This window comes from Leptonychotes weddellii, chromosome 3 (assembly GCF_054177405.1).
Source record: "Leptonychotes weddellii isolate Sample4059 chromosome 3, ASM5417740v2, whole genome shotgun sequence".
In the NCBI taxonomy this organism is placed as follows: Eukaryota; Metazoa; Chordata; class Mammalia; order Carnivora; family Phocidae; genus Leptonychotes; species Leptonychotes weddellii.
In genome coordinates, this window is record NC_138371.1 from 74,830,042 (window position 1) to 74,856,574 (window position 26,533).

Below are 26,533 nucleotides of genomic sequence, written 5' to 3' on the forward strand. Positions count from 1 at the left end.
ATTCTCTCTCCCCCTCTTCCTCTGCCCCTGCCCCTGCTTGCACGTATGTGCACGCACACACGCACTCTCTCTAAATAAAATATTTTTTTAAAGAAGACCAAGATTTGAAGAAAAACATCAATTTATCAATTTCTCAAACCTCTTTCTTAAAAAGCCTCTACATAAATAAAGTTTTAGAGGCCCAAAGAGATCACCAAATTTGTAATAGTAGAATTTCCTTTTATGAAAGAGGCAAACAGCTCTCTTTAATTCCTAACAATTTCTCATTTTTCGGTTCACTTAATTATACAAAAAGGTGCATTTCTTTATTAGCAAAACTTTTAGAGGAACTCATTTCTTAAACTCTTCTCTAAATACAGAAGATACGCTACAAAGGGATTGTTCAATAAAAGACACTAACCTGCACTCGATTACTAAACTAACTAACTAAAGCCACCCATTATAATGTTTTCTCCCAAAAGAAAAATACTTCGCATTGGTATATTTGGTTGGTCGCCAAGAATAAAACATTGATTTTATCATTCACTACCAAAGAACTTCACTTTCCTGAACACATAAAGTATATATAGAGTAACAGGAACCAAGAAAAGAGCAAATCACAAAACTCCAAATTTCTGACTCAACTGACCAGCACTTGGGACCACATTTAAGACTACTTTTCTAAAACACTCCAAGAAAACCTGGCAAACTTCCAAACCTCAACCTCCTAATTAAAAGGGGAGGAGGGGTAATGGTTATAAGAAAAGACCTGCTTTCTTCTCATTTTAAACAATATAAGTAGGTTTCTTATTACATTCTTGGGAAGAGAGTTCCATCAAAAAAGAACAGGAAAGGGTGGCTGGGTGACAGACACTGGGGAGGGTATGTGCTATGGTGAGAGCTGTGAATTCTGTAAGACTGTTGAATCACAGACCTGTACCTCTGAAACAAATAATACATTATATGTTAACAAAAAAAAAAGAAGAAGATAGCAGAAGGGGAAGAATGAAGAGGGGAAATCGGAGAGGGAGACAAACCATGAGAGACGATGGACTCTGAAAAACAAACTGAGGGTTCTAGAGGGGTGGGGGTAGGAGGATGGGTTAGTCTGGTGATGGGTATTAAGGAGGGCACGTTCTGCATGGAGCACTGGGAGTTATACGCAAACAATGAATCATGGAACACTACATCAAAAACTAATGATGTAATGTATGGTGATTAACATAACATTAAAAAAAAAAAAACAGGAAAATTAAGAGCCCAATGTTTTCCCCTTCACCAATGAGAAAATCCTACCCTTCTACCCCTTCTGTCCCTGGCAGGACACTGTAAAGTCTATTTTGGTGGCATGCTACATGAAATCTTAGAGGATATTATGTCTTTCACAGAGGTAGAGTATCTTCTACATCCAACAAATATATATAGTGCGGGCATACTATGTGCCAGGCACTTTGACATTTGGGTACTAAGCAGAAATAGTGAAAAATAAAGTATTTTCAAAATTTGAGAAATCTTTAACCTCAATCTGGGAAGAAGAGAAAAATATGAGAGGATGAATTTTCAAAACAAGACACTACAGTAGAAAGAAAGAAACACACATCACCTTTAGATATTTCTGAACTTCAACTGAAGCTTATTCTAATTTCTCCAGTAAGGTTAAGTGGAAAGGCAGCATAGATTAATAATCAGAAGATCACAAAGACTAGGGAATTTCAAGTATGCTTCTTTATCAATGTATTTTATTTAAAGGAAAAAATCATGTTAATGCCTCTAAAAATGTAGATTTTGTCTTGAAACTGAATTTACAAAACAAAATGATGAATAAAGAAATATAAGGGTGCCTGGGTGGCTCAGTAGGTTAAGCCTCCAACTCTTGATTTTGCCTCAGGTCATGATCTCAGGGTTCTGAGATCTAGCCCTGTGTTGGGCTCCCTGCTCAGTGGCGAGTCTGCTTCTTTCCCTCTCGCCCTGCCCCTCCCCACCTCACTCTCTAAAATAAATAAATAAATCTTTAAAAAAGGAAATATAAAAATCAAGTGAGATATCCTGACTTGTATAGAAAAGTGCTCCCTACTAATCACTGTTTGATATTAAAGCAGCCACATCAACTCCTTATTGTGTAGTAAGGACATTTTAAACCCCCTACAAATGCATTCATACTAACTATAAAGAAACCATCCATTCATATTAGCATCCCTAATTGAATAAAACAATAAAATAATGTCACCCAGCTTGTTAAAAGAATATTTATAGATAACAAAAATTTTAAAAGAAAAGAACAAAATCAGGTCAGAGATTTAAGTTATAAGCAATAGAATTTGAGAAAATCTAAGCTAGCTTTTGAAGGAGGTGTCAGTGGAATAAGAAGGTTATTACTTCAAGTTACCAATATATCTTCCTAGGCTAGAGCAATGGCTTCCCTAACTGATCTCCCAGCTTCCACTTCTACCTCATTTAAGCAGTTCATCCAGATGTTAGATCCTTTTTTAAAGCAAACAAAATCAAGTCACTCTCCCAACTTAACACCATTCAATGGTCTCCCACTGCCCTGGGCCTTAAAATAAAACTTGAACAAATCTTCTAAGGCCTTCCACAATCTGGCTCCTCTTCAGCCTCAATTCACACCAGACAAAGAACAAACTTTCGGACCTTGAAACATTCCTTCTACCACTCCCTCCCTATTTCAGACCCCTTTTAATGTTTTAGCTAATGGAGTGGAGTAAAACATTAAGAAAATGCTTGAAAAAGTTGAAGAAAAGTTACCAGATCAGGGCAAAATATCAACTCTAATTTGGAGAAGTTCTCAAACCCTGAGAACACAGTTTGATTACATTTAGTATGTTTTCAAAAAATATATATTTACCATCAAATTTTCCATTCCCAAGAAACTACTGATCTCTAAGCTCTCAAAAATAATCAATTATTTTTCTATGATATTTCTAACAGCCGTTCTCCATCCCTCTAAAAAACAAAACTTCTTGCTACTTGATTCATAAGAGACAAAGGAAAGCCCTTAAATCTAATAACCTTTCTCTAAAAATCCCTAGTCACAATAATACAAAGTATGCACTCTTCCTCCTAAACCCAGAGAAAGCTAAGCAAAAATTTCAGATAAACATTCCAAATCAAATAAGTATCTGAATCTAGTTTAGTTACTGGCCTCTTGCTTATTAGTAAAAATATAAAAGTTCTATTTATAAAAGTCACACTTGTCCCCTTTAAAGATAAACACACCTATCCAGTATCTTTCAATAATTATCAAAGTTGTTTTAAGATATTGGCTTGTCTGATGCTATAAAAGAGTAGCAGGAATAATAAAATTAGATTAACAAACACATTTTTATTTAATATTACAAAATATATTTAATCTAAATCCTTCAAGTTTACAGTTTTAAAACATTTCTTCCAAATGTAGCTTAAATCTTTACCTTCTAAACCGAAAGAAAAATCTTTTTCTTCAACATTTTAATAGTCTTGCTATATTAATACTGCTCAAAATACAACAATTTTGTTCTGTTAATTACCACAAAAGAATTATTTTAATAGTATCTCAATAGAGTTTTCCCTCCATAACTTAATGCAATAAAATACATATACTACAGGCATCAATTTTTACTGTAAGTATTCATATTTCTCTGTATAACCAGAAATAGGGTTTTCAAAGAATAAAAAAAGGAACATGATAAATGTAACACCAACAGTTTTCATCAAGGATCAAAGTTACAGCAAAACACAGTCTACAATGAGCCTCCTTCAGAAAGCTCTCACATAAACATCTGTAAAGCCTATTACTTACATTTAGTACACAAATTTTATCACCCTCACTAATGTTCACTTGAAACGTCATGTTTACACTGAAAATAAGCCATGATTACTTCAACAATAATCCGTAATCGGTTTTGCTATGTGCATGATTATTTTCTAATATGCCACCACCTATATCTCATTAATGAAACCAGAAAAACTGCTGTTCACTTAAGCTAATAGTAAAAGGAAATTTTGTGTTCAGGAGTATGACAGACAACCTTGGAAAAGTAAAACTGAAGAACACTAAATAATTTACTTTTAAATCCAATAGTGGAAGAGAGTTAACACCTTGATGTATCTGTGCTTATGTCCTAATAAGTATCTTGAAAAGAATTCTGTTAGCCCACCTTGAACTTGAATGGTGTTTCACTACTTCTTCAACGTCCTCCCTCCTAGAGATGTTTATACCCATTGTAAGCATGTTAAAGAACAAAGATCTACAGAAGCCTAACAATTATTGGGGTTGTTTGCAGTCCTCTATTTGTGAAACATTTAAACATAAGGCAAAAATTCTTACTAATGAGCGACTGAACGATACCTATAAAGATTCAAAGACGTTCAAATATAGGGCACTTTTCTCCCAAGTCAAAAGCTACTTTCTCAGTGCCAGAAACTAAGGTCACAGCTGGCCAGTGTTTAGGTTCAGATCAACCTTTCGGAATTGAAGTCTGGGATCAAGATGTGTAGCAGAAAGCAAAGGAATCCAGAGACACAGAAACTTTAATAATAATGCTACTATTGTTACCCCTTTTCATACTCAGTGATGTATTTGTGCACTGAGAAGACTGAGAAAGGGACAGGAGCAACCGGACAGAAGAAAAGGATGGAGACAAGAAGCAGTTGAAAGGACATGGGCAACAACTGCACCCATCAGAGTTGTTCTCAGTTAAGCAGCTGGCCGGCTGCTGACTCAGGGGCCAACAATTCTTCCACTAAGTCTGAAGACCAATTCCTGGTGGAATTCACACACACCCTCCTCCCGTTTAGCACTTAAACCCACCTGCCCCAATTTTCAGTGAAGAACAATTTTGCTTTTTAAAAACAAATTAAGAATGGGAACAACTGCAATGAAACTTTGAACCCAACAGGAACTTACATATCTTTAGGTATTAAAAGCCTCATAAGTCTAACGAAGAGAACGACAGCGACAGGCTAATGAGAATTATGTCCTAGGTGCCACATAATCCAAGATACATCTTTAATATTAGCATTTTCAAATATAAGTAAGCATTTATGGCATATTCCTAACACCTGAGGAAACATCTGGGTTAAATACCTAAGAGACATAGCAGTAGCACTGGTGTAAGGAAAGAAAATTTCAAATTTTAGTTTTTTGCTTACTTTGGTACTTAGAAATTTTAAATTTTTTATAAACTGTTTCACTCATTTTTATCATTATTTCATTCAGTAAAAAGGGAAACCAGTAAAGGAGAAGAGAGACAAAAAATGACACAAGAAAAACAGAAACGAGTGAGCAGACTGCTCAAATGAAAAATAGGGGGAAAAAGACCAAAACCAGGATTGTTCATGGGAGTGAAGGTATTTAACCCTTTCAAGAGGTGAGACCTAGTGTTGCAGATGATGCTTGCAGGAGCAACCAGAACTAGACATACAATAACGCTCAATCATTTTTCTTAATAGAAGTATCAGACACCGCCTATCTTATTTTCTGCTTTCCTATTTATTTTGCCATATAATCTTAACAGTTTTCACCAGTGGACTGTAACACTTTTGGATCCCTGAAACTAACTTAAAAACAAAGGCTGAGAAGTACAGACTCGTTTTAGATTTTCTTTTTTAAAAAATGCTTTCTGTGATACTAATGTTTTCTGTGCCTTAACCAGCAGGTAATGGGTTTGTCCCCTAATTTGACATCTATGTTAGTACCATTTTGAGTCTCTAGGGAACACACACACACACACACACACACACACACACACACACACACACACAGGCAGTTCTGATGTGCAACATTTTTATGTTCATTTTCAAGCTGGAAACATACTATTCCTAATTTATGCCATGCACCCAGTGCCTACAATTTATGCCTCTGGAGGCAACCAAAAACTCAGCAGTGTTTCTAAAGTGTGGGCCCTGTACCAAAATGCTGATTTTTGGAACCCAATCCAGACCCACTAAATCAAATTAAAAGTGTGTTGTCTTATCTGTTATGCTGCATTTTTAATAAGCATTTCTATATGTGTAGGGACGAGATACAAAAATAACAATTTTTAAAGCCTGAAACACTGTATCTAACAGAATAGATGTTCAATAATAATGTGCTCCCTCTGGAAATGGAGAAAATGTGGAATTATATTTTATTATCCCCAGAGGGTACCCTAGCAGTAGGGGTGGACTTTTTGTTCTAGGTTGGTATTTTTTGTTTGTTGATGGTAAAGAGTATTAAAGGTAGACTTCAAATAATCCCTAAACAAGATTTCTATCTAAACAATAGTCACAGAAATTACTTCTTAGTAATTACTATTCCTAATATTAATATTCCTAACATTAAACACTTTAAGCCTCTATATTTAAAATTTAGAATGGACATTAGTCTTTCTTTTGAATTATATATTCACTTGGTTTGAGTATCTGTAATCCTGCTTAGCCTCTATGCAATTTATAAAAGCAAAAAATTAAATGGAAATGGGGGAGATTAAAAAAACTCATTATTTCATACATTAAGAAATCTGGTATCAAACACTTAATAAGACCTGTGATCCACCAAGACTCACCTAATACAGAAATCATGATTGATTTACAGCTAAGAGTCACTGTCTATATACACATATAAGATACACATGTTATATATTATAATGTATTCATAGGTACTGTGTATTATATGTTATGACCTACAGAGGTCTAAAATGTAATTATCTTTTTACTTAAACTGATTTTTACAAGGATATCTTACTTGATCCTCACAACAATCCTACCAACTCCTACTGTAGACTTATAATACAATCAGAAGATTCATACTTAAACCAAAGCAGATCTTAGAATCATCCAGTACATCACTTCCAGTGCTTCTCAAACTGGATGTGGTGTGGATCAGTTATACTTGAGTGCTACATAAAACTTCCTTAGCTCTACCCTCAGAGATTGATTCAGTGGGTCTACGGTAGAGCTCAAGAATCTGCATTTTTATCCAAGTACTCAAGGTGATTCTAATGCTGGAAGTCCCAAAGAGATGAAGTGATTAGGTCATTGGTGGAGTTGGTACTCAATCCCAGACATCTATTCTCATTTTCACTATGTACACCATTCACAAAACAAGACTTAGAAAGTCTTTCTTCACTTAATAGGAATTCTGCATAAAGAAATTTTCACCAACTATTTTTTTTTTAAAGATTTTATTTATTTATTTGAGAGAGAGAATGAGATAGAGAGCATGAGAGGGGGGAGGGTCAGAGAGAGAGGCAGACTCCCTGCTGAGCAGGGAGCCCGACGTGGGACTCAATCCAGGGACTCCAGGATCATGACCTGAGCCGAAGGCAGTCACTTAACCAACTGAGCCACCCAGGCGCCCTGAAATTTTCACCAACTATTAATCAAGGCGTTTCACCAAGCTGAACTCTGAAAACTGCTTTAAGGAATCACAGTTTAGAAGATGTGGTATGAACATGTAGTCCAAGAAAACACTATGGTAACTCTTCTACCTCCATATGGATATTCCAAACTAAGAGAAATAACAGAAAGATCACACCAGTCAAGATCACTACATGCATACTCATTAAACCCATATATGTCAATGAAATAGATACTATTTCTGCCCATCCTGTGGATGAAGAAACTGACACTTGGGTGGTTTGTAATTTGCCAAGGAATATAAAATTCAGTGGTCAGGCCAGGACTGACTAAAGTTAAAAGTATGAGCCCTTAACATCACTTATATACTGTGACCAATGTCCTTATCACTAGGTCCTCTTAATTCACTGCCTAAGCAATAAATTTTGATCTAGTATTTTGCATAATCTTTCACTTGCTCTTAAGTCACCAAGAACTTTGTCCAGTTATTTCATTAAAATCAATCATTTACCTCAGACCCTTCCTCTCTACTCTATTAGTGTAAATCATCTTCCCCTGCCTCACAGCTACCCACATTATTTCTCTGCAATCAATTTTACCTGCTGATCTCAATGGTTTCTCTTGGATGTGATTATGAATAACTATTGCTCTCCAGTAGTGACACAGCCTAGGCTAAAAAGTCCCTGGTTGGAAAAGATGTTTTCCTTAAAATGATAATTATTTTATTCTTCTTATAGAATACTGTCCACTGTCAAGTCCTGCCATTTCCTATTTTCATCTTCTTTTGAATCTTTTTTTTTCTCATCTCGTAGATGTTTTCCCCACCATCTATCAAAAAGTTCTGTTTCACACTAGTTTCTCAATATTTCTCCTGAAATTACACACCATTTCATACAGAATTCCCTGCACGAAGTCTGTCTTAAAAGACTCATGTTCGTTCATCTTCTGCCTTCACCAATTTCCTGGCATTACCATAATTTCACCAAACACTCTAGACCTGAGCTATCTGATACAGTAGCCACTAGCTATGTGTGGTTACTGAGCACTAGAAATATGGCTAATCTGAACTGACATGTGCCATAACTATAAAACATACACCAGATTTCAAAAACTTAGTACTGGGTTAAATAAAGTATTTTATTAAAATTAATTTCATTTTGGGGGTTTTGCTTTGTTTTTGTACCTTTTTTAATGTGGCCACTAGAAAATCTAAAATTATATTTTGTGGTTCACAGCTCTGTCTTGCATTATATTTTCTTTGCAGTACTGCTTTATACACTCCACAATCCTGAGCCTGACTGGCCCAATGCCCTCATTATAACACATCATATGAGACCTTTTTAAAATATACCCACTCTCTATGTTCAACCATCTCCTCAAAGATATTATCAATTAGTTCATCCCATTAAAAAAAATCCAGAACAATATTTCATCACAAATTGTATACATGCGCATTTCAAGGAACACCATCTAGAAATGAAGCTACCATGAATGTCTTCAAAGTGGGAACCACAAGTTAGGTGTCAAGTAAACGAGCTATTCAAAGGCAAATAAACTACCCTGCCTATTCTAAAAACTGTCCTCTCCTGTACTTGGAACTTGTCTTATCGCCTTCTCTCCTGTGTACTTAAAACCTACCCCAAGAAGGTAAGGCAATGCTACCTCTAACAAACGAGCAAGGAAAACCCTAGAAACTATAGAAAGACAAGTATAACTTCTATCACTAAGATATCCATATGTAAAACAAAATGTATGTAAAATTATAAGAGTTAGAAGATATGTTATTAGGAAAGAAAATCACTGTAACTTTCAGAAGAGATGCACAAATCCCGCTCAACCAGATAACCTGGAGACAAAGGCAGGTGACTAAGACTCCTACCACGGTCGTCGTCTAGTAGCATTTCTGCCAAAGGAAGAAGTCACACTAATATTCCTCTAATGTATGAGCGAGGAAATGCATCAATGACAACTTCCCTGAATTTGCAGAAGTGGCAGTGATAAACCAAAACATCATATAAAAACCATGGCAGTCTGTTGATGTCAAACTGGAAAAGGAGCAAAAGAGGTTTCTGTTGAGAAATACTCTGCAAATATAAAGTACAACAAAATGAAAGCCATTGATGCTTTAAATCAACTACTCAATGTGTTGATTATCCATGGAACCCAACTTTCCATTAAGACAGAAGAAGAAGCTCTTTTGCATCAAGGCACATTTTATTTTTAATTGGGCTTTACATATTATGTTCTATGTGGAAAAAATAACGTATGACTCCTTTTTGGATAAAACATAGGTGAGACACATTTAAGAAGTGAGCTATTTATTAATCCTTAAAATACTGTGGTGCAGTACAGACATACGAAAACATGGGCTTCATGTTTTCAATGTGAATTCAGAAGAGTTGGAATGGAAAATATGCGATCGTGTTTGCCACTGTATGGGGTAAAAAAAACCTTGCATCAGAGAACAAGCAAGCTCCACCAATAAGAACCCCTAATACAGTAGGCACTCAACAAATTGTTTTTCTCCTACTTATGCCAAAGACCAACAAACAAAATCAAGTCACAAGATATGTAAACAGGAGGAAGTGACAAGAGAAAGAGCAGAAAAATTAACAAGATGTGAACTTGAAGAAGAACAAGAAGGCAATGTGAGCAGCAATTTAAGATGTCCCAAAAAGCAGGAGGCAAGTTTTTCTTTAAAATGAAATCTTAACAGATGGTTAAGTAGGGGACTTAGTCCTCAGAATATTTATGAGTTCTTCAGTATATATCTGCTCAATTCCACTGACACTAAAGGCTTAAAAGCAGCTATTCCACGCTTTTGCTTGTTAGGACTTACCTGAAGCAGACAGCACAGCTTTTTACTTTTTATTTCCTCCACAAAATATTGATACATTATCTGTCAAAATTTATTTATAATTAGATATATCATATATACTTAAACACACAAGTACCTAGGCTAGATATTTGCAAATTTTCCTATGAGGGATAACATACAAAATTTTTATTTAAATAAAACCCTGATTTAAAAAGCTGACCAAATTAAATTATTTATTGATGTTCCTTAAGGTCCTTAGAATTTAAGTATTAGAATTCAAAAGTGATTAGCAGAAGATAAGTGTAAGAAAAAGCTTATTTATTAATTTAATTTAATTAGTAATAATGTATTGAACTTGGCATTTACTCAATATTGACCAAAAGCAAGGAAAAAATGTCTTCTTAACAAATTTTTATTATCATAAAAAAACCACAAGTATAAGAACCAGAACTTGTGACATAGTAGGGGAAACACCTTCCAACACATGGGCTTTGGGCACTAGAGAGGAGTACCAACCATCAGACAATAACCATATGTAAGTACTCAGAACACTCAAAACATTAGAGAAATACACCACAATTTTTTTTTTTTTGTCCTTGGGGAATCTGCAATCCATTCTGCATTATCAAACATATCAAAAATTTAGAAGTTATTTAAAGTAATTTGTGTGCTTATTTGCAAGCCAAGCACATGAGAAATGTGAGGATTTCATGAGGAATGTGAAGATTTAAAGGGCTACATAGAATATAAAAGATTAATTAGAAAAGGTTTCATAGAAAAAGTTTATGGAAAAGATTCTTGCTATACCTGGAAAAGTAAAGATACCTGATCATCTAAAGAAAGAAGAAGGCAGTCAGGGAAAAGAAGGGCCTATATGCAGAAAGCAGTCTGTACCGAGAAGTAATGAAAAAGAAAGCTCGTTCTTTAAAAGGGGAGAAGGAAGAAGGGAGTCAGTGGAGAAAGAAATGAGAAAAACCAGGGTAAACAGTTCTTGCAACTAAAAGACTTACAATTACCTATGATATTCAGAGTCACCGCATATTGACTTTATAAATTAGGCCGGAGGGTGTAAAGGGTAAAAACTCCATCCTAGGTAGCCTACAAGGTACTAGAAAGGCCAAAGAACTGAACAGACTGTGCCACCTCTCAAGTTGCGAACAAGAAAAATCAGATGTGGCTTATTAAATTCGGCATTCTGGCAAGGTATAGAGACATTCAGAAGAAGCACAGATAGAGTTATTTGAAATGAAAGGTACGTTTTTGATTAAACAAGTAGCAGACATGACCAAGTAGAATATTAAAGGGAGGAAGAAACAGGCCAACACTGAATTTGATGCTATGCTATATAAGAGTACCACAATGACTAACAGACATGTCTAAATATTAAAGGTTTGCTTATACCTGAGACATTTTTCACTCTACAACTTTTTTTTGCCTTGAAGAGTACACTCTTATATCCTCCACCCACACCCTCACCCTCCCACACATACCCCAACCCAACCTTTTCTCACAGAGCCCACAATACCCTCAACACCCCTACACATACCTTCCTCTTACAGACCCCTACACACCTTCATAACTCATACACCCTCACATCCCCTCCTCTCACACAAACCCACAACCTCCACACCCCCACAGAGCTCTCACATCCCCCACACTCACCCTCTCTTACACCCCCAAGCACATTCATACCTCATTCAACACAAATTATGTCCAATATCTGTATCTTAGTTCATATCCCTACACTCACCTCTCAACCGCCCCCCACCAACACACACACACCCCACTTTCCCAACTATCTAAATTTTAATTCATCTTTCAAGGTCCACTGAAGTCCCATTTCCTTTATGAAGCTTTCCAGGCTATTTTGCCTCCTGATGAGTTTTCTTGGTCCTGAATTTCTTAGTTACTCAGCTAGTATTCAGCTGGTTTCTCAAGCAATTCAGCATTTAAATATAAACTACATTGTAACATTTACTGTTGATTTATATATAGAATTCTCTCCAACTAGAGCATGAGCATAGACCACAGCTTTCTGTTTTCTCTACAGAAACACAATACAGGGCACACACACGCACACACACAACCCCCGTTTGAATGGCTGTTACTCTATGCTATTCCCCATTTTGATCTAATAGTGTCTAATAGTTCCCCAAATACATTCAATCCCTGGATTTCTTTCTGCAATCTCCCAGTATCATATTTAAACAGGTAACTAAGAGGGTCGTGCAGTCATAAATTGGACATTGGCTTAGGGAATACACAAAAGGCAAGAATGAATAGTCAGTCTCCCTTATGAATGAAGCAAAATCAATTTTAACATTTTTACAAATAATCTGGAAAAGTATGTGTACTGCAGAACCTTCAGACTTAGAGATTTCAACAAGCAATTCTAGGAAGCAAGTTACCATACCAAAAGGGAGCAATTTTACAAAATTCTTTAAAGGGTATAAAAATGTAATATTAGAATATTTTCTAATATTAAGAGAAGAATACAAGCTATCCTTTTAATTTACCCATTTAATAACAGATTATCCCTGAGAGAAAAAAAATCTAGAAGTCATCAAGAATTGCTTTTAAAAGGTATTAAAAGACAATGACAGAAAGTACTGATCTAAGTACAAAGGGCAATATAATCTTTAGGAAAGGAATTAAAAAAATAAAAACAAAAAAACAAAAAACAGAAATCACTAAAACCTTGAACAAAAAATACAGGTTCTCTACATCTAATATTTCAAGAAGATATAGTCTTTCCTCAAAATTCAAGAGTTGGTGTTACTTCCCAGTTTAACAATCCAGAAGGGTTGCTACAGGGGAAAAAATAAAATAAAATCTTAAAGCAAAGACCCAAGACTTGATTTCATCTGTACCCAACTTATTTTTCTAACCCTATCTCCCACTACATTTTCTACCTCTTCTCTCCTGTCTAAAAGGGGTATTCAGCATATCTATAAGTATTATCGTATTTACTGCCTCAATGCTCTTGCATATGCTGGCCACTCTGTATAGAATCTTTTTCCCCATCAAAGGCCAATGGGATTACACTTGGTGGAAATCCTACCATTCTTCCCAGGTCAGGTCAAATGCCACTACTTATACATGTAATTCTTTTTATGTCTAATCATTGAGCATGAGCTGAGCAACTACCTACCTACTCCAGCAGCACTGAGCTAGGCACCAAGAATTCAGAGAAGAATTAGACAAACCCCTCACAGGTCTAATGTGAAAAGAGAAAATACCATTAATATAGGAAGTATAACAATCACTAAATCAATAAGATGGTATGGAAACACAGAAAGGAGTACCTAACAACTTCCTAGGGGAGGTCCCACAGGAACTGCAGGAAGTACAAAATGAGTGGAGTTTGGAGGCAAAATCAAAGTATATGGGGGGGAAGGGACAGATTAGAAGTTTTTTAGTGTCACAGGATCAAAGTAGGAGACAGTAAGTGGCAGGAAATGAAGTTGGAAAGAAACAGTCCCAGGGGGTACTGTATGTCATGTTAAAAAGCTTGGCCTTCATCCTGTGTAGGTGATAAGTCAGTGCAGGGGATTTAAGCAGGTGAGTGTCAGGGTCAGATCTGCACATTCATGACAGATCTCTTAGTTTCTGTAGTCTCCATGGTTTCCAGCAAATTGTGTGGAAGACAGGTTTTCTTTTTCCCTGGTGCTTTTTTGTTTGCTTTGTTTGGTGGGGGGCAGTCCATTTAAGAGTCCAGGGAAGGGATGGTAAGGGTAGAACACTCCGGTAATGGGAATGGGCAAGCAAGAATAGATTCAAGAAATATTCAGAAAGTAAAATTTACAGGATTTAGTAATTTCATGGATTTGGCAAAACACTAAGAAGTGTTGAAGATGGCACCCAAGTTTCTGGTTCCAAAAGGTTTAAATTTTAGTCTTCCCCTTTCTATAATCTCTCTCCTGAACCAACTCCTTAAGCACATATACAACTCAATTTTAGCTTTCTTTCCATCTCTTTCCATCCCTTCTCAGCTTACATTTCTTAAGAAGTTATGGACCACAGCTGAACCCACTTCCTCATCTACATTTCACTCCTCATGTTCTTCAATGGTTCTTATCCTCACCATTACACTAAAATGTCTCTTGCTAAAGTTACAAATAATCTCCAAACTGACAAATCTACTATTGACTTCTCAGGTTGTACCTTATTTGGTCTCTCTGGCACTGCTGAATATTCCCTCCATCTAGATTTCTTACAAGGACACTGTATTTGTTTCCTTCTACCTTCCTGACCACATCTTGGTCTCCTCTATAAGCTCTTCCTTATCTTCTCTCCCTACCCAGAAAATGTTAGTGTTCCCCAGTTTGATCTTTAGAACTCTTTATTCTTCTTTCTGCTAGCTGATTTCATGCCTATACGTCTATTAGCTGATGACTCAAATCTCTCTCCAGCTAAGATCTATACCACCCAACTACTTATTTGCTATCCCTATCAGGATAAGCTACAAGTACTTTTTGACCTCAACTTGATGAAAACTTAACAGATCTTTTTATGCTAAAGTTCTAATCTGATAAAGCATTCTCCAGCTCAAAATGGCCCTTCACAGCCTTCAGCATGAAGTTAACATTCCGGCACAAAACAAGCCCTTCATGATCTGATCCCTGTCCATCTCTGCAGACTCATCACTGAGCCCATCACTGCTTCATGCCCCATGTCTCATGATCTAGGTCTCATGAACTAATTCCAGTTCCTCAAAGATGTAATAATGATCTATGTCCGTGTATAAGTTGTTTCCTCTGCAGGTCTCTGGCCACTCTTGGCTCTTTTTGTCCCTTTCTACTCCAAGTACAGGGACAGACAGCATAGATTCACTAGGAATTTGTTAGAAATGTAGAACCTCAGGCCCCATTCCAAACATATTGAATCAAAAATCTGCATTTTTTAATATTAATATGCATACTGATTTATATGCATATTAAAGCCTGAGAAATACTGCTTTATCAAAACCGTTACTACAATATACAACAGGTAACACAGATAAGGATAAATCTAACACGTTACTTCCACAGTCTTAATCGAAATTATTCCTTTACACACACTGCTTTTGACTGAGTACTAGTGGACTTTGTTATTAACTCTCCACTTCTTACCGTCTCTTCTCTCTCTCTGGATTTAGTGCTTGATACCATTTTGCTGGCCATGACATTGACTCCCCTGAAGATGCTCACTCTCTGCCCTGAGGCTGTTTGTTCTTGGAGACTTCCATAATGGGATGTCTCAACACCAGGAGGCGTACCCACCAGACCTGACAAAGACAACATAAAATATTCTTCCCACTCTGTTCTCCTGGTGAACTCCTAATCATCCTTCAAAAACACTGTAAGCATCATTGAGGGAAAACATTACCTGACTCCCTCCAAACTGAATTTAGGCCTCCTTTTTCGGTAGTCCCAAGGCACTCTAATATAGATACAATGTGCTGCATAATTGCTACTTTACTAATCATTCCCCAACAAAACTGTGAGTCCTCTAGAGTAAAGGCTGTGTCTTATTCATCCCCATATTCCCAGTTCTGACATATACTTAATGTTTACTGGATGACTAATAAGTAAGTCTGGAACTCAAGAAGGAGATCAAAGTGAGAGATATAATTCTGGACATCTACATTTAGTTAAAAATGAGAAATGGGATTACTTCAGCAGGGAAGGATATGTAGATTAAGAATTCCATAAGGATTTAACTCTTAAGAAACACAACACTAAAAGGATGGGCAGACTGAGTATTGAGGTACTGAGGGGGCTATCATCAGAAAAACTGGGAGAATAAAAAAACAAAAGAATTTCAAGAACAGGTAAGACAACAGCATCAAAGTTATAGGATAGTCAAGTAGTAACCGACTATAGGTAAGAATCCTTTAGATCAGGCAATTAGAAAATCATTAATCTTTAAGGGAATTATTTCACTTACTTCAGGATGACAACGGGTTAAAGAGAAAACAAAAGGTACAGATATGAAGCCAAAGTAAGACAGAAACCTTTCAAGAGCTCCAACAGTGAGAGGAAAAAGGGAGACCCTTTCACATTTATTTATTCAAAAAATACTGAGCATTGGACAGTAGGAATGCAACGATAAACACGAAGGCCATAATCCCTAACCTCATGGTGCTTTTATTGAAGCAGCACTAAATTCTGGAAGAAACAGAGCAAAGAAGGACTCAAAAAAGATTAGACCAAGGAGAATCTGAAAGGCATCTCTTACCTAGTAAAGTCCTAAAAGATAGCCAAAGCCTCCAAAAAAAAAAAAAAAGAGAGAGAAAGAGAAATGCCCCTTAGTGCCTAAACATCATTAATTTTAGTAATTGTCAAATGTTTTTGTACTACATGTTAAGTTTCAAAATGTGTATTATGTTTTAGAGTATAAGGTTTATCATTCCAAAGTGACTATTTCTTAAACAAAGACTTCATACTCCTTTTGCAACCTCCATAGTACCTGGCATACTGAGAAGCACACAGCAGGTACCCTCTAAGTGTTGGCCGATTTCAATTATAGCAAAATAGATAAAGGATAGGGGCGCCTGGGTGGCTCAGTCGTTAAGCGTCTGCCTTCGGCTCAGGTCATGATCCCAGGGTCCTGGGATTGAGCCCCGCATCGGGCTCCCTGCTCAGCAGGAAGCCTGCTCCTCCCTCTCCCACTCCCCCTGCTTGTGTTCCCTCTCTCGCTGTGTCTCTCTCTGTCAAATAAATAAAATCTTTAAAAAAAAAAAATAGATAAAGGATAGGACAATATTCATTTTTCTATAAATTCAGTCACCAAATTCAAACCAAATCCCTATGGATTTATTAGTTTTGACTACTCATTTGTCACCTTTTACTCATTCTTCCTAATCTAAGAAACCCAGAATAAATAAGGGATTTCCTTTTCTTCCTATTCTCTTCATCATTATTCAGTTTTCTGCAGGCTAAACTATAATTTAAAAGTTATAGTAACAGAAGAATTAAGTCCTTGGATTTTGCAAAACAAAGTATGTGTTTTATCTTTTTATCAATCTGTCTTAATATGAATGCGGGCAAGGGAACCACAAATCCAAATGCCAGAACCATTCATACTTATCTAGTATGTTCTTTCCCACTCTCCCAGCATAGGTAACAGGCACCAAGTGAGCAATTAACTGCTACTACCATTAAATTATTTTCCAAATATCAGTCAAAAAGAATCTGGATTTGTTTTCTTCTACAGAAGCAAATTTCAATTAATTCATCCTCTCTGAATCAAAATATAATCATTTTTAAAAGATGCATTTACTTTGATCCTTTCATTCACTAATTACACAAGTGGTGATCAGAGCAAATGAATTCTGACCTTGTTCTGATTCTGGCTCATTGTATAGCCAAAAAGAACAACTTCTGTTCCTCACTCTTTAAACAGCTGTGGACTTTTACTGACGAGGTGGAGAAAGCTCTGCTTTATCAGCTACAGGAACCATGGTAGACCATCAAAAACTCAATCTGATAACTCGGCCCTGTTTACGACACCGGAGGTTGTAAGGGGTAACAGCAACAGCAGCTATGTCAGGGTGGGAACATGGGGCAGGAACCCTGGCAGAACAGGTCCAAAGAAAATCACACTGCCCCGGAATTGGTAACTTCTGTTTTAACATACATTTCAAAATATTTTTTGATTCAATAGAAGGAACAGATTTAAGCCCTGCAGACCAATTTAACATACCCTGGATCTGCAATCTGTTTAGTTATGTAGCCTTAGGCAAGTCTCAGTCTCGGGTTCTTCATCTATAAAATGGGAATAATATCTATCTTATAAGGTGAGTCACACACATTATCACTAAAACTTAAAAGCACTTAGCCCAGGGCATATAGTAAGTGGTGGCTATTAATAATGGCAGCTTTAACAAATGTTAATCATTAATAACATTATCGTTTTACATAATGACTGAGCTGTGACATAACTTGCCAGTTCCAATTTGACCAAAGAATGTAATACTGCAAAATTCTGGCATATGTGTAATGGGACTCATCTATTAATGACCCACTAGGAACAAAATTCCTCCTCAAAAGCAAAAGTGATTGAGAAAAGCACATCTGCAGCAATCAAAGGCAGCATTTACCCACAGCAACAATTAACATGTGTGCATTTGTGGTTGCCATCTAGCAAGCTATCAAGCAAAGAGTCAAACCACCTCAGCCCTGGAATTAGCGCTCACTTTGCTGTTTCTTACTGCTGTATTGCTACTTCTGGCTCCCCACTTCCCCACCAAGCAGGGGTTTCTCAAAGGGTAGTACAAGGATTATTTACAAAACAACTACCTCTATAAAGGACTATAAAGATTTCCCCCCAGTAAGGGTGGGAAATGGCAGAGGAGGATGAGAAAAAATTTAGTAAGCATTCTTTGCTTTTACAAAAGAACACTGAAATTAAAAATGAGGGTTTAAGCTCTAGCTCCACTGATTAGTGAATTCAAGCAAATTCTGTTATCTCAGGGTCTGACTTAAACTAAAAAACAAAACAAAACATGAAGCATATCTCAAACAGGTTCAAATAGGATCAAAGAGGAACATACATGAAATTACTTAGAAAATTAGAAAACTTTTAAATAGAAGTTATCTTCCCAGAAATGTTGATACTCAAATAGTGAAAAAAATCAAGAAAGATACACTTTTGGAAATTTCATTTATTTCCCCTACCACACTAACTTCCCTTTTGTCTTCATCTCATTTTGGAAAGATTCTCAGGTGCTCCCCTTTGAGAATGTACTATTGAATGACACACTACTCCATTCTATAGTTTTCTGAAAAGATCCCCCCAAATCTCTAAATAAAATACCACCAAATTACATAACTGAAAATGTTAGTGCTCTTCCCTGAAAACCAAATTATTTTCTAGAATTAAACCAGAGTCCAATAAATATATAACTATTATAAGTAAAACAAACACTATTGTATCCTGAACAGCATGGCCATCTGCAAAAGTAGTTTCTCACTAAATATTCTGGAATTTCCTCAATTTTAGATTTACTACACTGTACTTGTTCATGTTCAATAAATAGTTCAAGCTAGACACTATGCTAGACAAAAACAATAAGCAGCAGCAACTTTTTGAGACTTAATTTTACAGCAGTTTTAGGTTCACAACAAAATGAAAGTAGAGAGATCTCTCATATACTCCCTGACCCCACACATGAATAGTTTCCTGCATTATCAACATCACTCACTAGAATGCTATATTTGTTACAAAGGATGAACCCTGACACATCAGAATCACCCAAGCCCATAGTTTACCTTAGGGGTTCACTCTTGGTGTTGCATATTCTATGGGTTTGGACACATGTATAATAACACATATCCATCATTAGAATATCATACAGAGTATTTTCACCACCCCCAAAATCCTCTGTGCTTTGCCTATTCATCCCTTCCACCCTGTGGCAACCACTGATCTTTTTACTAGTCTCCAGAATTTTGCCTTTTCCAAATGTCATATAGTTGGAATCATACAGTATGCAGCCTTTCTAGATGGGCCTCTTACACTTAGTAACATGCATTTAAGCTTCTTGTGTGTCTTTTCATGACTTGATGGCTCATTTCTTTTTAGTGCTGAATAATATTCCATTGTTTAGATGTATCACAGTTTATGTATCCATTCACCTACTAAAGGACATCTTGGTTGTTTTGTTTGGACTTAAGTTTTCAATTCCTTGGGTAAATACCAAGCAGCATGATTGCTGAATCCTATGGTAAGAGTATGTAAGAAGCGACCAAGTTATCTTCCAAAGTAGCTATGCCACTTTACATTCCCAATAAATGAGAGTTCATATTGCTCTACCTCCCTCCCAGAATTTGGTGTCAGTGTTCCAGAATTTGACCTTTGCAATAGGTATGTAGTATTGTCTCACTGTTTTAATTTGTATATGCCTGATGACTTATGATGTAAAAGCACCATTTCACATGCTTCTTTACCATCTGTACATCTTTGCTGAGGTGTCTATAAAGGTCTTTGGCCCATTTCTAAATCTGGTTGTTTGTTTTCTTCTTGAGTTCTAAGAGTTCTTTGTTTATTTTGGACAATAGTCCTTCATCAGATATTATCAAATATTGCAAATATTTTCTCCCCATCTTATCTTTCTTTTTTTTTTTTATATAGATTTTATTTATTTATTTGGCAGAGAGAGAGACAGCAAGAGAGGGAACACAAGCAGGGGGAGTGGGGGAGGGAGGAGCAGGCCCCCCACTGAGCAGGGAGCTCAATGCAGGGCTCAATCGCAGGACCCCGGAGACCATGACCCACGCCGAAGGCAGTCACTTACCTGACTAAGTCATCCAGGCGCCCCTCCAATCTTGTCTTTCAACTAAGGTTTCTGAGTTATTTAGAACGCTTACTACGTGCCAGATAATCATTCAAAGCACTCATCTACACTTTATAACAACTGTATAAAGTACTATTATTATCTCCATTTTCCAGAGGAGAAAAATAACTTGATCACAGAGCTAGAAAATAATGGAACCAAGATACAAAACCAGGAGCTCTGGCTCCAGTGCTCTTAAACCTACACGGAATACCAAGCACTACACTGAAATAATCTAAAAGAACTCAGGGTCAGGTGATATAGATGGGCACATTAACAAGCAATTCTAATACAGAATATGGTAAGCAGTACCATAGGGGTAACCAAGAGGGCTAAAAATATGAAGTCCAAGTTCTCAGATATTACCAGTTGAAACTAATTCTATATAAATTAGTAATTCCCATTGTAAAATCAAGACCCCCAACTCAGCCTGAGAAAGATTAACATGTTTTACAAGGGTTTGTCATCTTTCCATTCAATTAACCAGGTATCTATCTATCTGCTAGGTTTCATTACTTTTCTAGTTAAGAACGATAGCCTTCCTATCAATCTTTTTCTTCCCAAGACAATTCCAAATCAGGTTAGAGATCAGAATTAGCATAAATTAGTTTTCACCATACTTGCTAAAAAAATATGTAAGAGAAACAGAGATGTCTTAAACATTTAATATAATTTTAAAGTATGTAAAATGGGTAACTAAATCTGGACTGAGTATTGTTTAAGAAAAGCTTCTCCTTAATAACTAGAAAAGAACTACTTTCAATTAGCATATCAAAGCTACTAGTCTCCAATGCCAAGACTTCTGCTTGTAACATGATTAACAGCAGTCTCTGTTTTACCTATACCCACTTATAAATCGCCACCTGGGAATAGCCAACCCATTCAGGTGGCCAGGTGGCCTTGCTACTTGAGTTTCCCTCCTTATTCTCCTTTCAACTAAAGACAAGATTATATTACTCTTCCTCATTAAACCTCATCCTCAAGCCCTTGTTGTTTCTGGTATGAGTTAAGAGCCCACACTGGTGGTGAGGTATGAAGGAGCAGGGCAGGCAGTACAGAGGGGGAAGAAGAAAAAAATAAATGCAAAATGACAGAGCCTCCTCCTTTCTTACACATCGTATCATTCTTCACACAGAGTTCCTAACCATTTTCTTCCAGTGGCCCTGTCCTAATACTTAAGCCAATGCCTTGTCTCAAGAAATCTGGTGAGTTGCCACCTATTAAGATGTTTTTTGTCCTCTGAAACGCAATGGAAGTCCTACATAGCTTCTTTCCCTACAGTAAAAACAACATAGTATAATGGAAGAAATGCATATTCTAAAATAAGGTAAGTGTCTGTATGAATCTCACTTGTGAGGCTGATTAGTTTAAGACCCTGTCTTCTCATCTATAAAACAGATAACTACCTCATAAAGTAACCTGGTACCCAAAACACACTATAGCAAGCAGTAAAGACTTCCTTTCAATTTTCCATTTTGGGTCTCATATATATATATAATAAGGGGGGGGGGGAAGATCTCAGGATCAACACCTCAAACCCTTAAAGTACAGGCTTTCAAACTTTCTGACCACAAACCACAGTAAGAAATACATTTTTCGGGGCGCCTGGGTGGCTCAGTCGTTAAGCGTCTGCCTTTGACTCGGGTCATGGTCCCAGGGTCCTGGGATCGAGCCCCGCATCCGGCTCCCCGCTCAGCGGGAAGCTTGCTTTTCCCTCTGCCACTCCCCCTGCTTGTGTTCCCTCTCTCGCTGTCTCTTTCTCTGTCAAATAAATAAATAAAATCTTTTAAAAAAATACATTTTTCATTGTGATCCAGTACATATATACATATAATCACACACATAACTGAAGTTTCACAAAATACTACCCTTACTACGTATGATCACTCTAATATTTTCTATTATCTTTCTTCTCTCTGCTCCCCCTCTAACCCCTTTCCCTCCATGCCCTCCTCCCTAATCATTGAAAGAATCTAAAAGAATCTCAGTCTTGTCATCATACCACCCTACTGGAGCCCCAGAAAGCCAGATTCTTTCCAGGATGCAAAGCCCAGCAGGTAGAAAAAGAGGGACCCTGGAAGAAGGAAATTCTGATAGGTGCTGAGGAGAGTCTGTCTTTCTTCTGGTCCAAAAAAGAATACGGTATCCATTTTCTCTCAGAGACAGTATTATTGCTGGGGGGCAAAGTTGTACTGCTGGAATAAAGAACACTGGAGGTAAAAAAAAAAAAAAAAGTCTGCGAACTTACCCAACATATATGACAATGATCCTATAAGAAAATTCTTCCTAGGTTCCAAAGTTTTTAAAACATAAAATAGTTCTATGTCGGGAAGAAGGGTGCTATTTATACCATGTCTTCTGTTCGAGGCCGCTAAGCCACTGCCTCTGGGTCAAATCCAGCCTGCAGCCACCAAACAATAGTTTTTACATTTTTAAATTGTTGAAAAAAGTCAAAAGAATATTTTATGGCACATGAAACGTACATAAAATTCAAATTCCAGTATCTATAAAGTTTTATTAGAACACAGTCACACTGATTCATTTATGTACTGTTTATAATGCTTTTGTGTTAAAACTGGCAGAGCTGATACTTGCAAAAGAGATTGCCTAAAATATTTACTATCTGGTCCTTTACAAAAAAACTTTGTGAACTCAGTATTTGAAAGCATTCAACATTCATTCACAAATATTGGTTAAACACCTTTTATGTGTCAGATGCTGGGGAAACTACAGTGAATAAGTCAGATATGGTTCCCAACTCGTAAGTATTCACAGAAGGCAAGTGAAAACAAAAGCTCCTAGGAATAAAAAGCATTTGGTTTGTTGTAGGAACCAATATGGCAAAAGATGAGACTGGAGAAAGGCTATATCAAGCAATGCCTTTAAGGTCACTGTAAGGGTCAGACATTCTTCTAATATTTTACTGTATATTCAGTTGTTTATAGAATTAACCCCTTTTTCACAATGTAGAGATAAATGTCTACTGATGAAGAATCACAAAGTCTGAATTAGAACTATTATTACAGTTCACCTGAACCTAGCATTCTACTGCTCTCCTTAAAAAAAAATCACTGCATTGATTAAAAATATATGGAATAATAATTCAAAGTTTAAAAAGTTTCGAGTGAATATGTGAATGGGCTTGTGTTTATGTATGTAGCCTTTGATCCTCACTGTACTTTTGTCAGGTAGATATTATAAACTCCACTTTACAGATGAAGAAATTAAGGTTATGGAATTTTCCCAAGTTCAAATGGTTTATCACACCATGGTTAAAAAAAAAAAGGCCCAACACCCAAGTTTTCTCCCTACAGAATGTCTGCTCTTTCTACTATACCAGTCCAAGAGCTGCATAATTAATTACTTTCACTGAATTTGAGATGAAGGACTTTCTTACCACTATTTGTTTGTTTTTGAGAAAATCATTCTTTCTAACCAACAGCTACATTTATTTTTTTTGAGATGTTGTATTCAAAGTTTTCAGGTACACAATAAGCCTATCCATTTCTTTTTAAGAAATAATAAGTAAGATAAATATGGGGTGACTAAGAAAATCTGAGGGAAGACTGGTTAAGTGTAGGCAAGCTTTAGAATACTGAGAATGTTCAAAGCTAGAAGGGGTCTTGGAGAGTCTCTCTAGTTTAGGTTGATGTAACAGCCTCCTCCTCTCACCTCTTCACTCCTACATACCTCCAATATATTCTCCAGATAGCTGCCCAAGTGATTTTAACATATAACCCAGATTTAGCTCCTCCTTAAAACTCTTTGCTTTCCTACTGCCCTTTGGATTTTATTCTAACTCCTTCCCACATTAGATCAAAGCCCTGCATGATCTGGTCCCTGTCTATCTCTCCAGTCCCAGGTCTGCATTCACTTCTTCAAGCAGGCAGGCAGGCATTTATTGAGCTTCTACTTTGTGCCAGAAACTGCTATCCCCAGAGGATACTGGGATAAAGGTGACACACCCCTCTTAGAGCTTACACTCCCGTAGTGGAAAGTGCACACAATAAATAGGTAGATAAGCTAAGTAACTAGAGATTTGTGGTATGGATGTGAAGCCAATAGCTATCCTGTGAGTACCCTGTTTGCTTCTGTCAGAACTCATATGACGATCTGTAATTATTTTATTCACTTGGCTACTGACTTTAAGACTGTAAGCTCCATAAGCGCATAATCATATCTGTCTTGTTCACTGCTGCATCCCAAGCACTTAGCAGTGTCTAGCATGTAGTTCAACATTTGTTAATAAATGAATACTTATTTCATCCTCTGTAATTTAAAGATGAGTAAAGTGAGGTCTTAGTGATTGCCGAGGTCAAAGAAGAGTAAATAGCAAAGTAGGACTCTGAATGAGACTCTTAAGTTTTAGTCCAAGACATTATTATATCACATTTAAAATACTGATCACAAAACTTGAATGATTATGTTTTCAAAGCTTTTAGCTGTTAACCAAAAACAGACCTGAGAATCTTTCAAGACTTTTCTTTTACATGAACAATTTTATTTATTTTTATTTTTTTAAAGATTTTATTTATTTATTTGACAGAGAGAAACAGAGCGAGAGAGGGAACACAAACAGGGGGAGTGGGAGAGTGAGAAGTAGGCTTCCCACCGAACAGGGAGCCCGATGCGGGGCTCAATCCCAGGACCCTGGGATCATGACCTGAGCCGAAGGCAGACGCTTAGCACCTGAGCCACCCAGGCGCCCCTACGTGAAAAATTTCAAAACACTTAAGTTTTAAGTGAAATTGTCTAAGAAAACATTTTAAATTCCAATAAATAGAAATGAAAATTTATTCCAATGTTTCCTTTTAATGCATGCTACAACAATGAGACCTTAAAGAACTCTGTAAAAAAAAAAAAAAAAAAATCTTATCTGAATGTTCTAGATATTTCCTGGCTCCTTTTTGGCACTCTATATTGATATTTTCTTTGGCTAAATCATTTAGTCAGAATATTATTTCACATAAACTGATACGTAATTTACCAGCAAATTTAAAAATATCTCCCAAGAACTGAATCTATATTTTTAAATGTTTTATACACTACATTCTTAATAACGAGACTTAAAGATAGGTTACAAATGAGTATGTGTATGCAATATCTACTATGAACCAGCTACTGTGTTATATGGCATATTACTTCATTAAATACATCTTGGTTTACAAATCTAAAAAATTAATCTAAGAAACTTGCCAAGATCTCATAATTTACCCATGCCCCCTCCTCTTAAAATAATGCTTTGGAAGAAGCTTGATATATCATGTATAATCATAAAGAAGTGAAGATCATGTATAAATTAAAGATGAGAAGATCATGTATAATCATAAAGATGTGAAGGTCAACAGATTTTTCCTAATAAAGGTTTCTTTCTGTAAAATATATATTGTAAAGTTACTAGTCATAAGTAGGAAAACTCCTTCTTCAAAGTTTTATATATGGATAGGCTTACTTTTATTACAATATGTAAAGATGGTTCATTTTTTTAAATGTTTTAAAAAGCAACCACTCCCTAATGGGAACTTCTGATAATTATCTGATTGCTTTACATTTATTTCCTTCAGCAAATTCGAGAATAAAATGATGCCCAATGTGACTATAGCTACTAAGAAAATAGTCAACCAAAGAAAAAAGTGCTTATATCTAGTCCAAAAGAACGGTATTGAAAAGGTTTAGGATTCAGACATGAATAACATCTACCAAGTCAAAAAAGTTTCTAAATCTACTTCTATACAACAGTATAATTAATTTACTGTGAGGAAAATGCCTTATATAGATTTCAGAGAATGTAATCTGGATGGCCAGTATGAGCAATAATTGCGATTACTGTAATCTGACCATTATTTAAACACAAACAACATAATGAGCCACAAGTGCTCAGAATTCTTTAACTTCACAATGAAGTCATATTCATCATAGTGTCTCTGCCCCCATAAAAGAGTACTACATGTGCTCATCTTTTCTATGTACTCTTATTTTTCCAAATCTGTGTCTTTATTTTCATTCATGCTTATAGCCTACATCTATATCTGTCTGTAGAATTTTAGTTATGAAAATGCTTCCTATTTTCTTCTGGTTTGATA

The 26,533-nt window shown here is 36.4% G+C and overlaps 1 protein-coding gene and 1 long non-coding RNA gene across 2 annotated transcripts in view; both read right to left on the reverse strand.

The window, feature by feature from the left end:
- The window catches only part of ACVR2A (activin A receptor type 2A), an 83,142-nt gene that overhangs the window by 48,075 nt on the left and 8,534 nt on the right, over positions 1–26,533 (reverse strand). The gene's annotated exons all lie outside the window — the stretch shown is intronic.
- On the reverse strand, positions 1,209–25,014 carry LOC145720556 (uncharacterized). Its single transcript, XR_014143612.1, has 2 exons — positions 24,141–25,014; positions 1,209–24,109 (listed from the first exon to the last, which is right to left on the reverse strand). It is a non-coding gene; the product is annotated as an uncharacterized LOC145720556 (long non-coding RNA).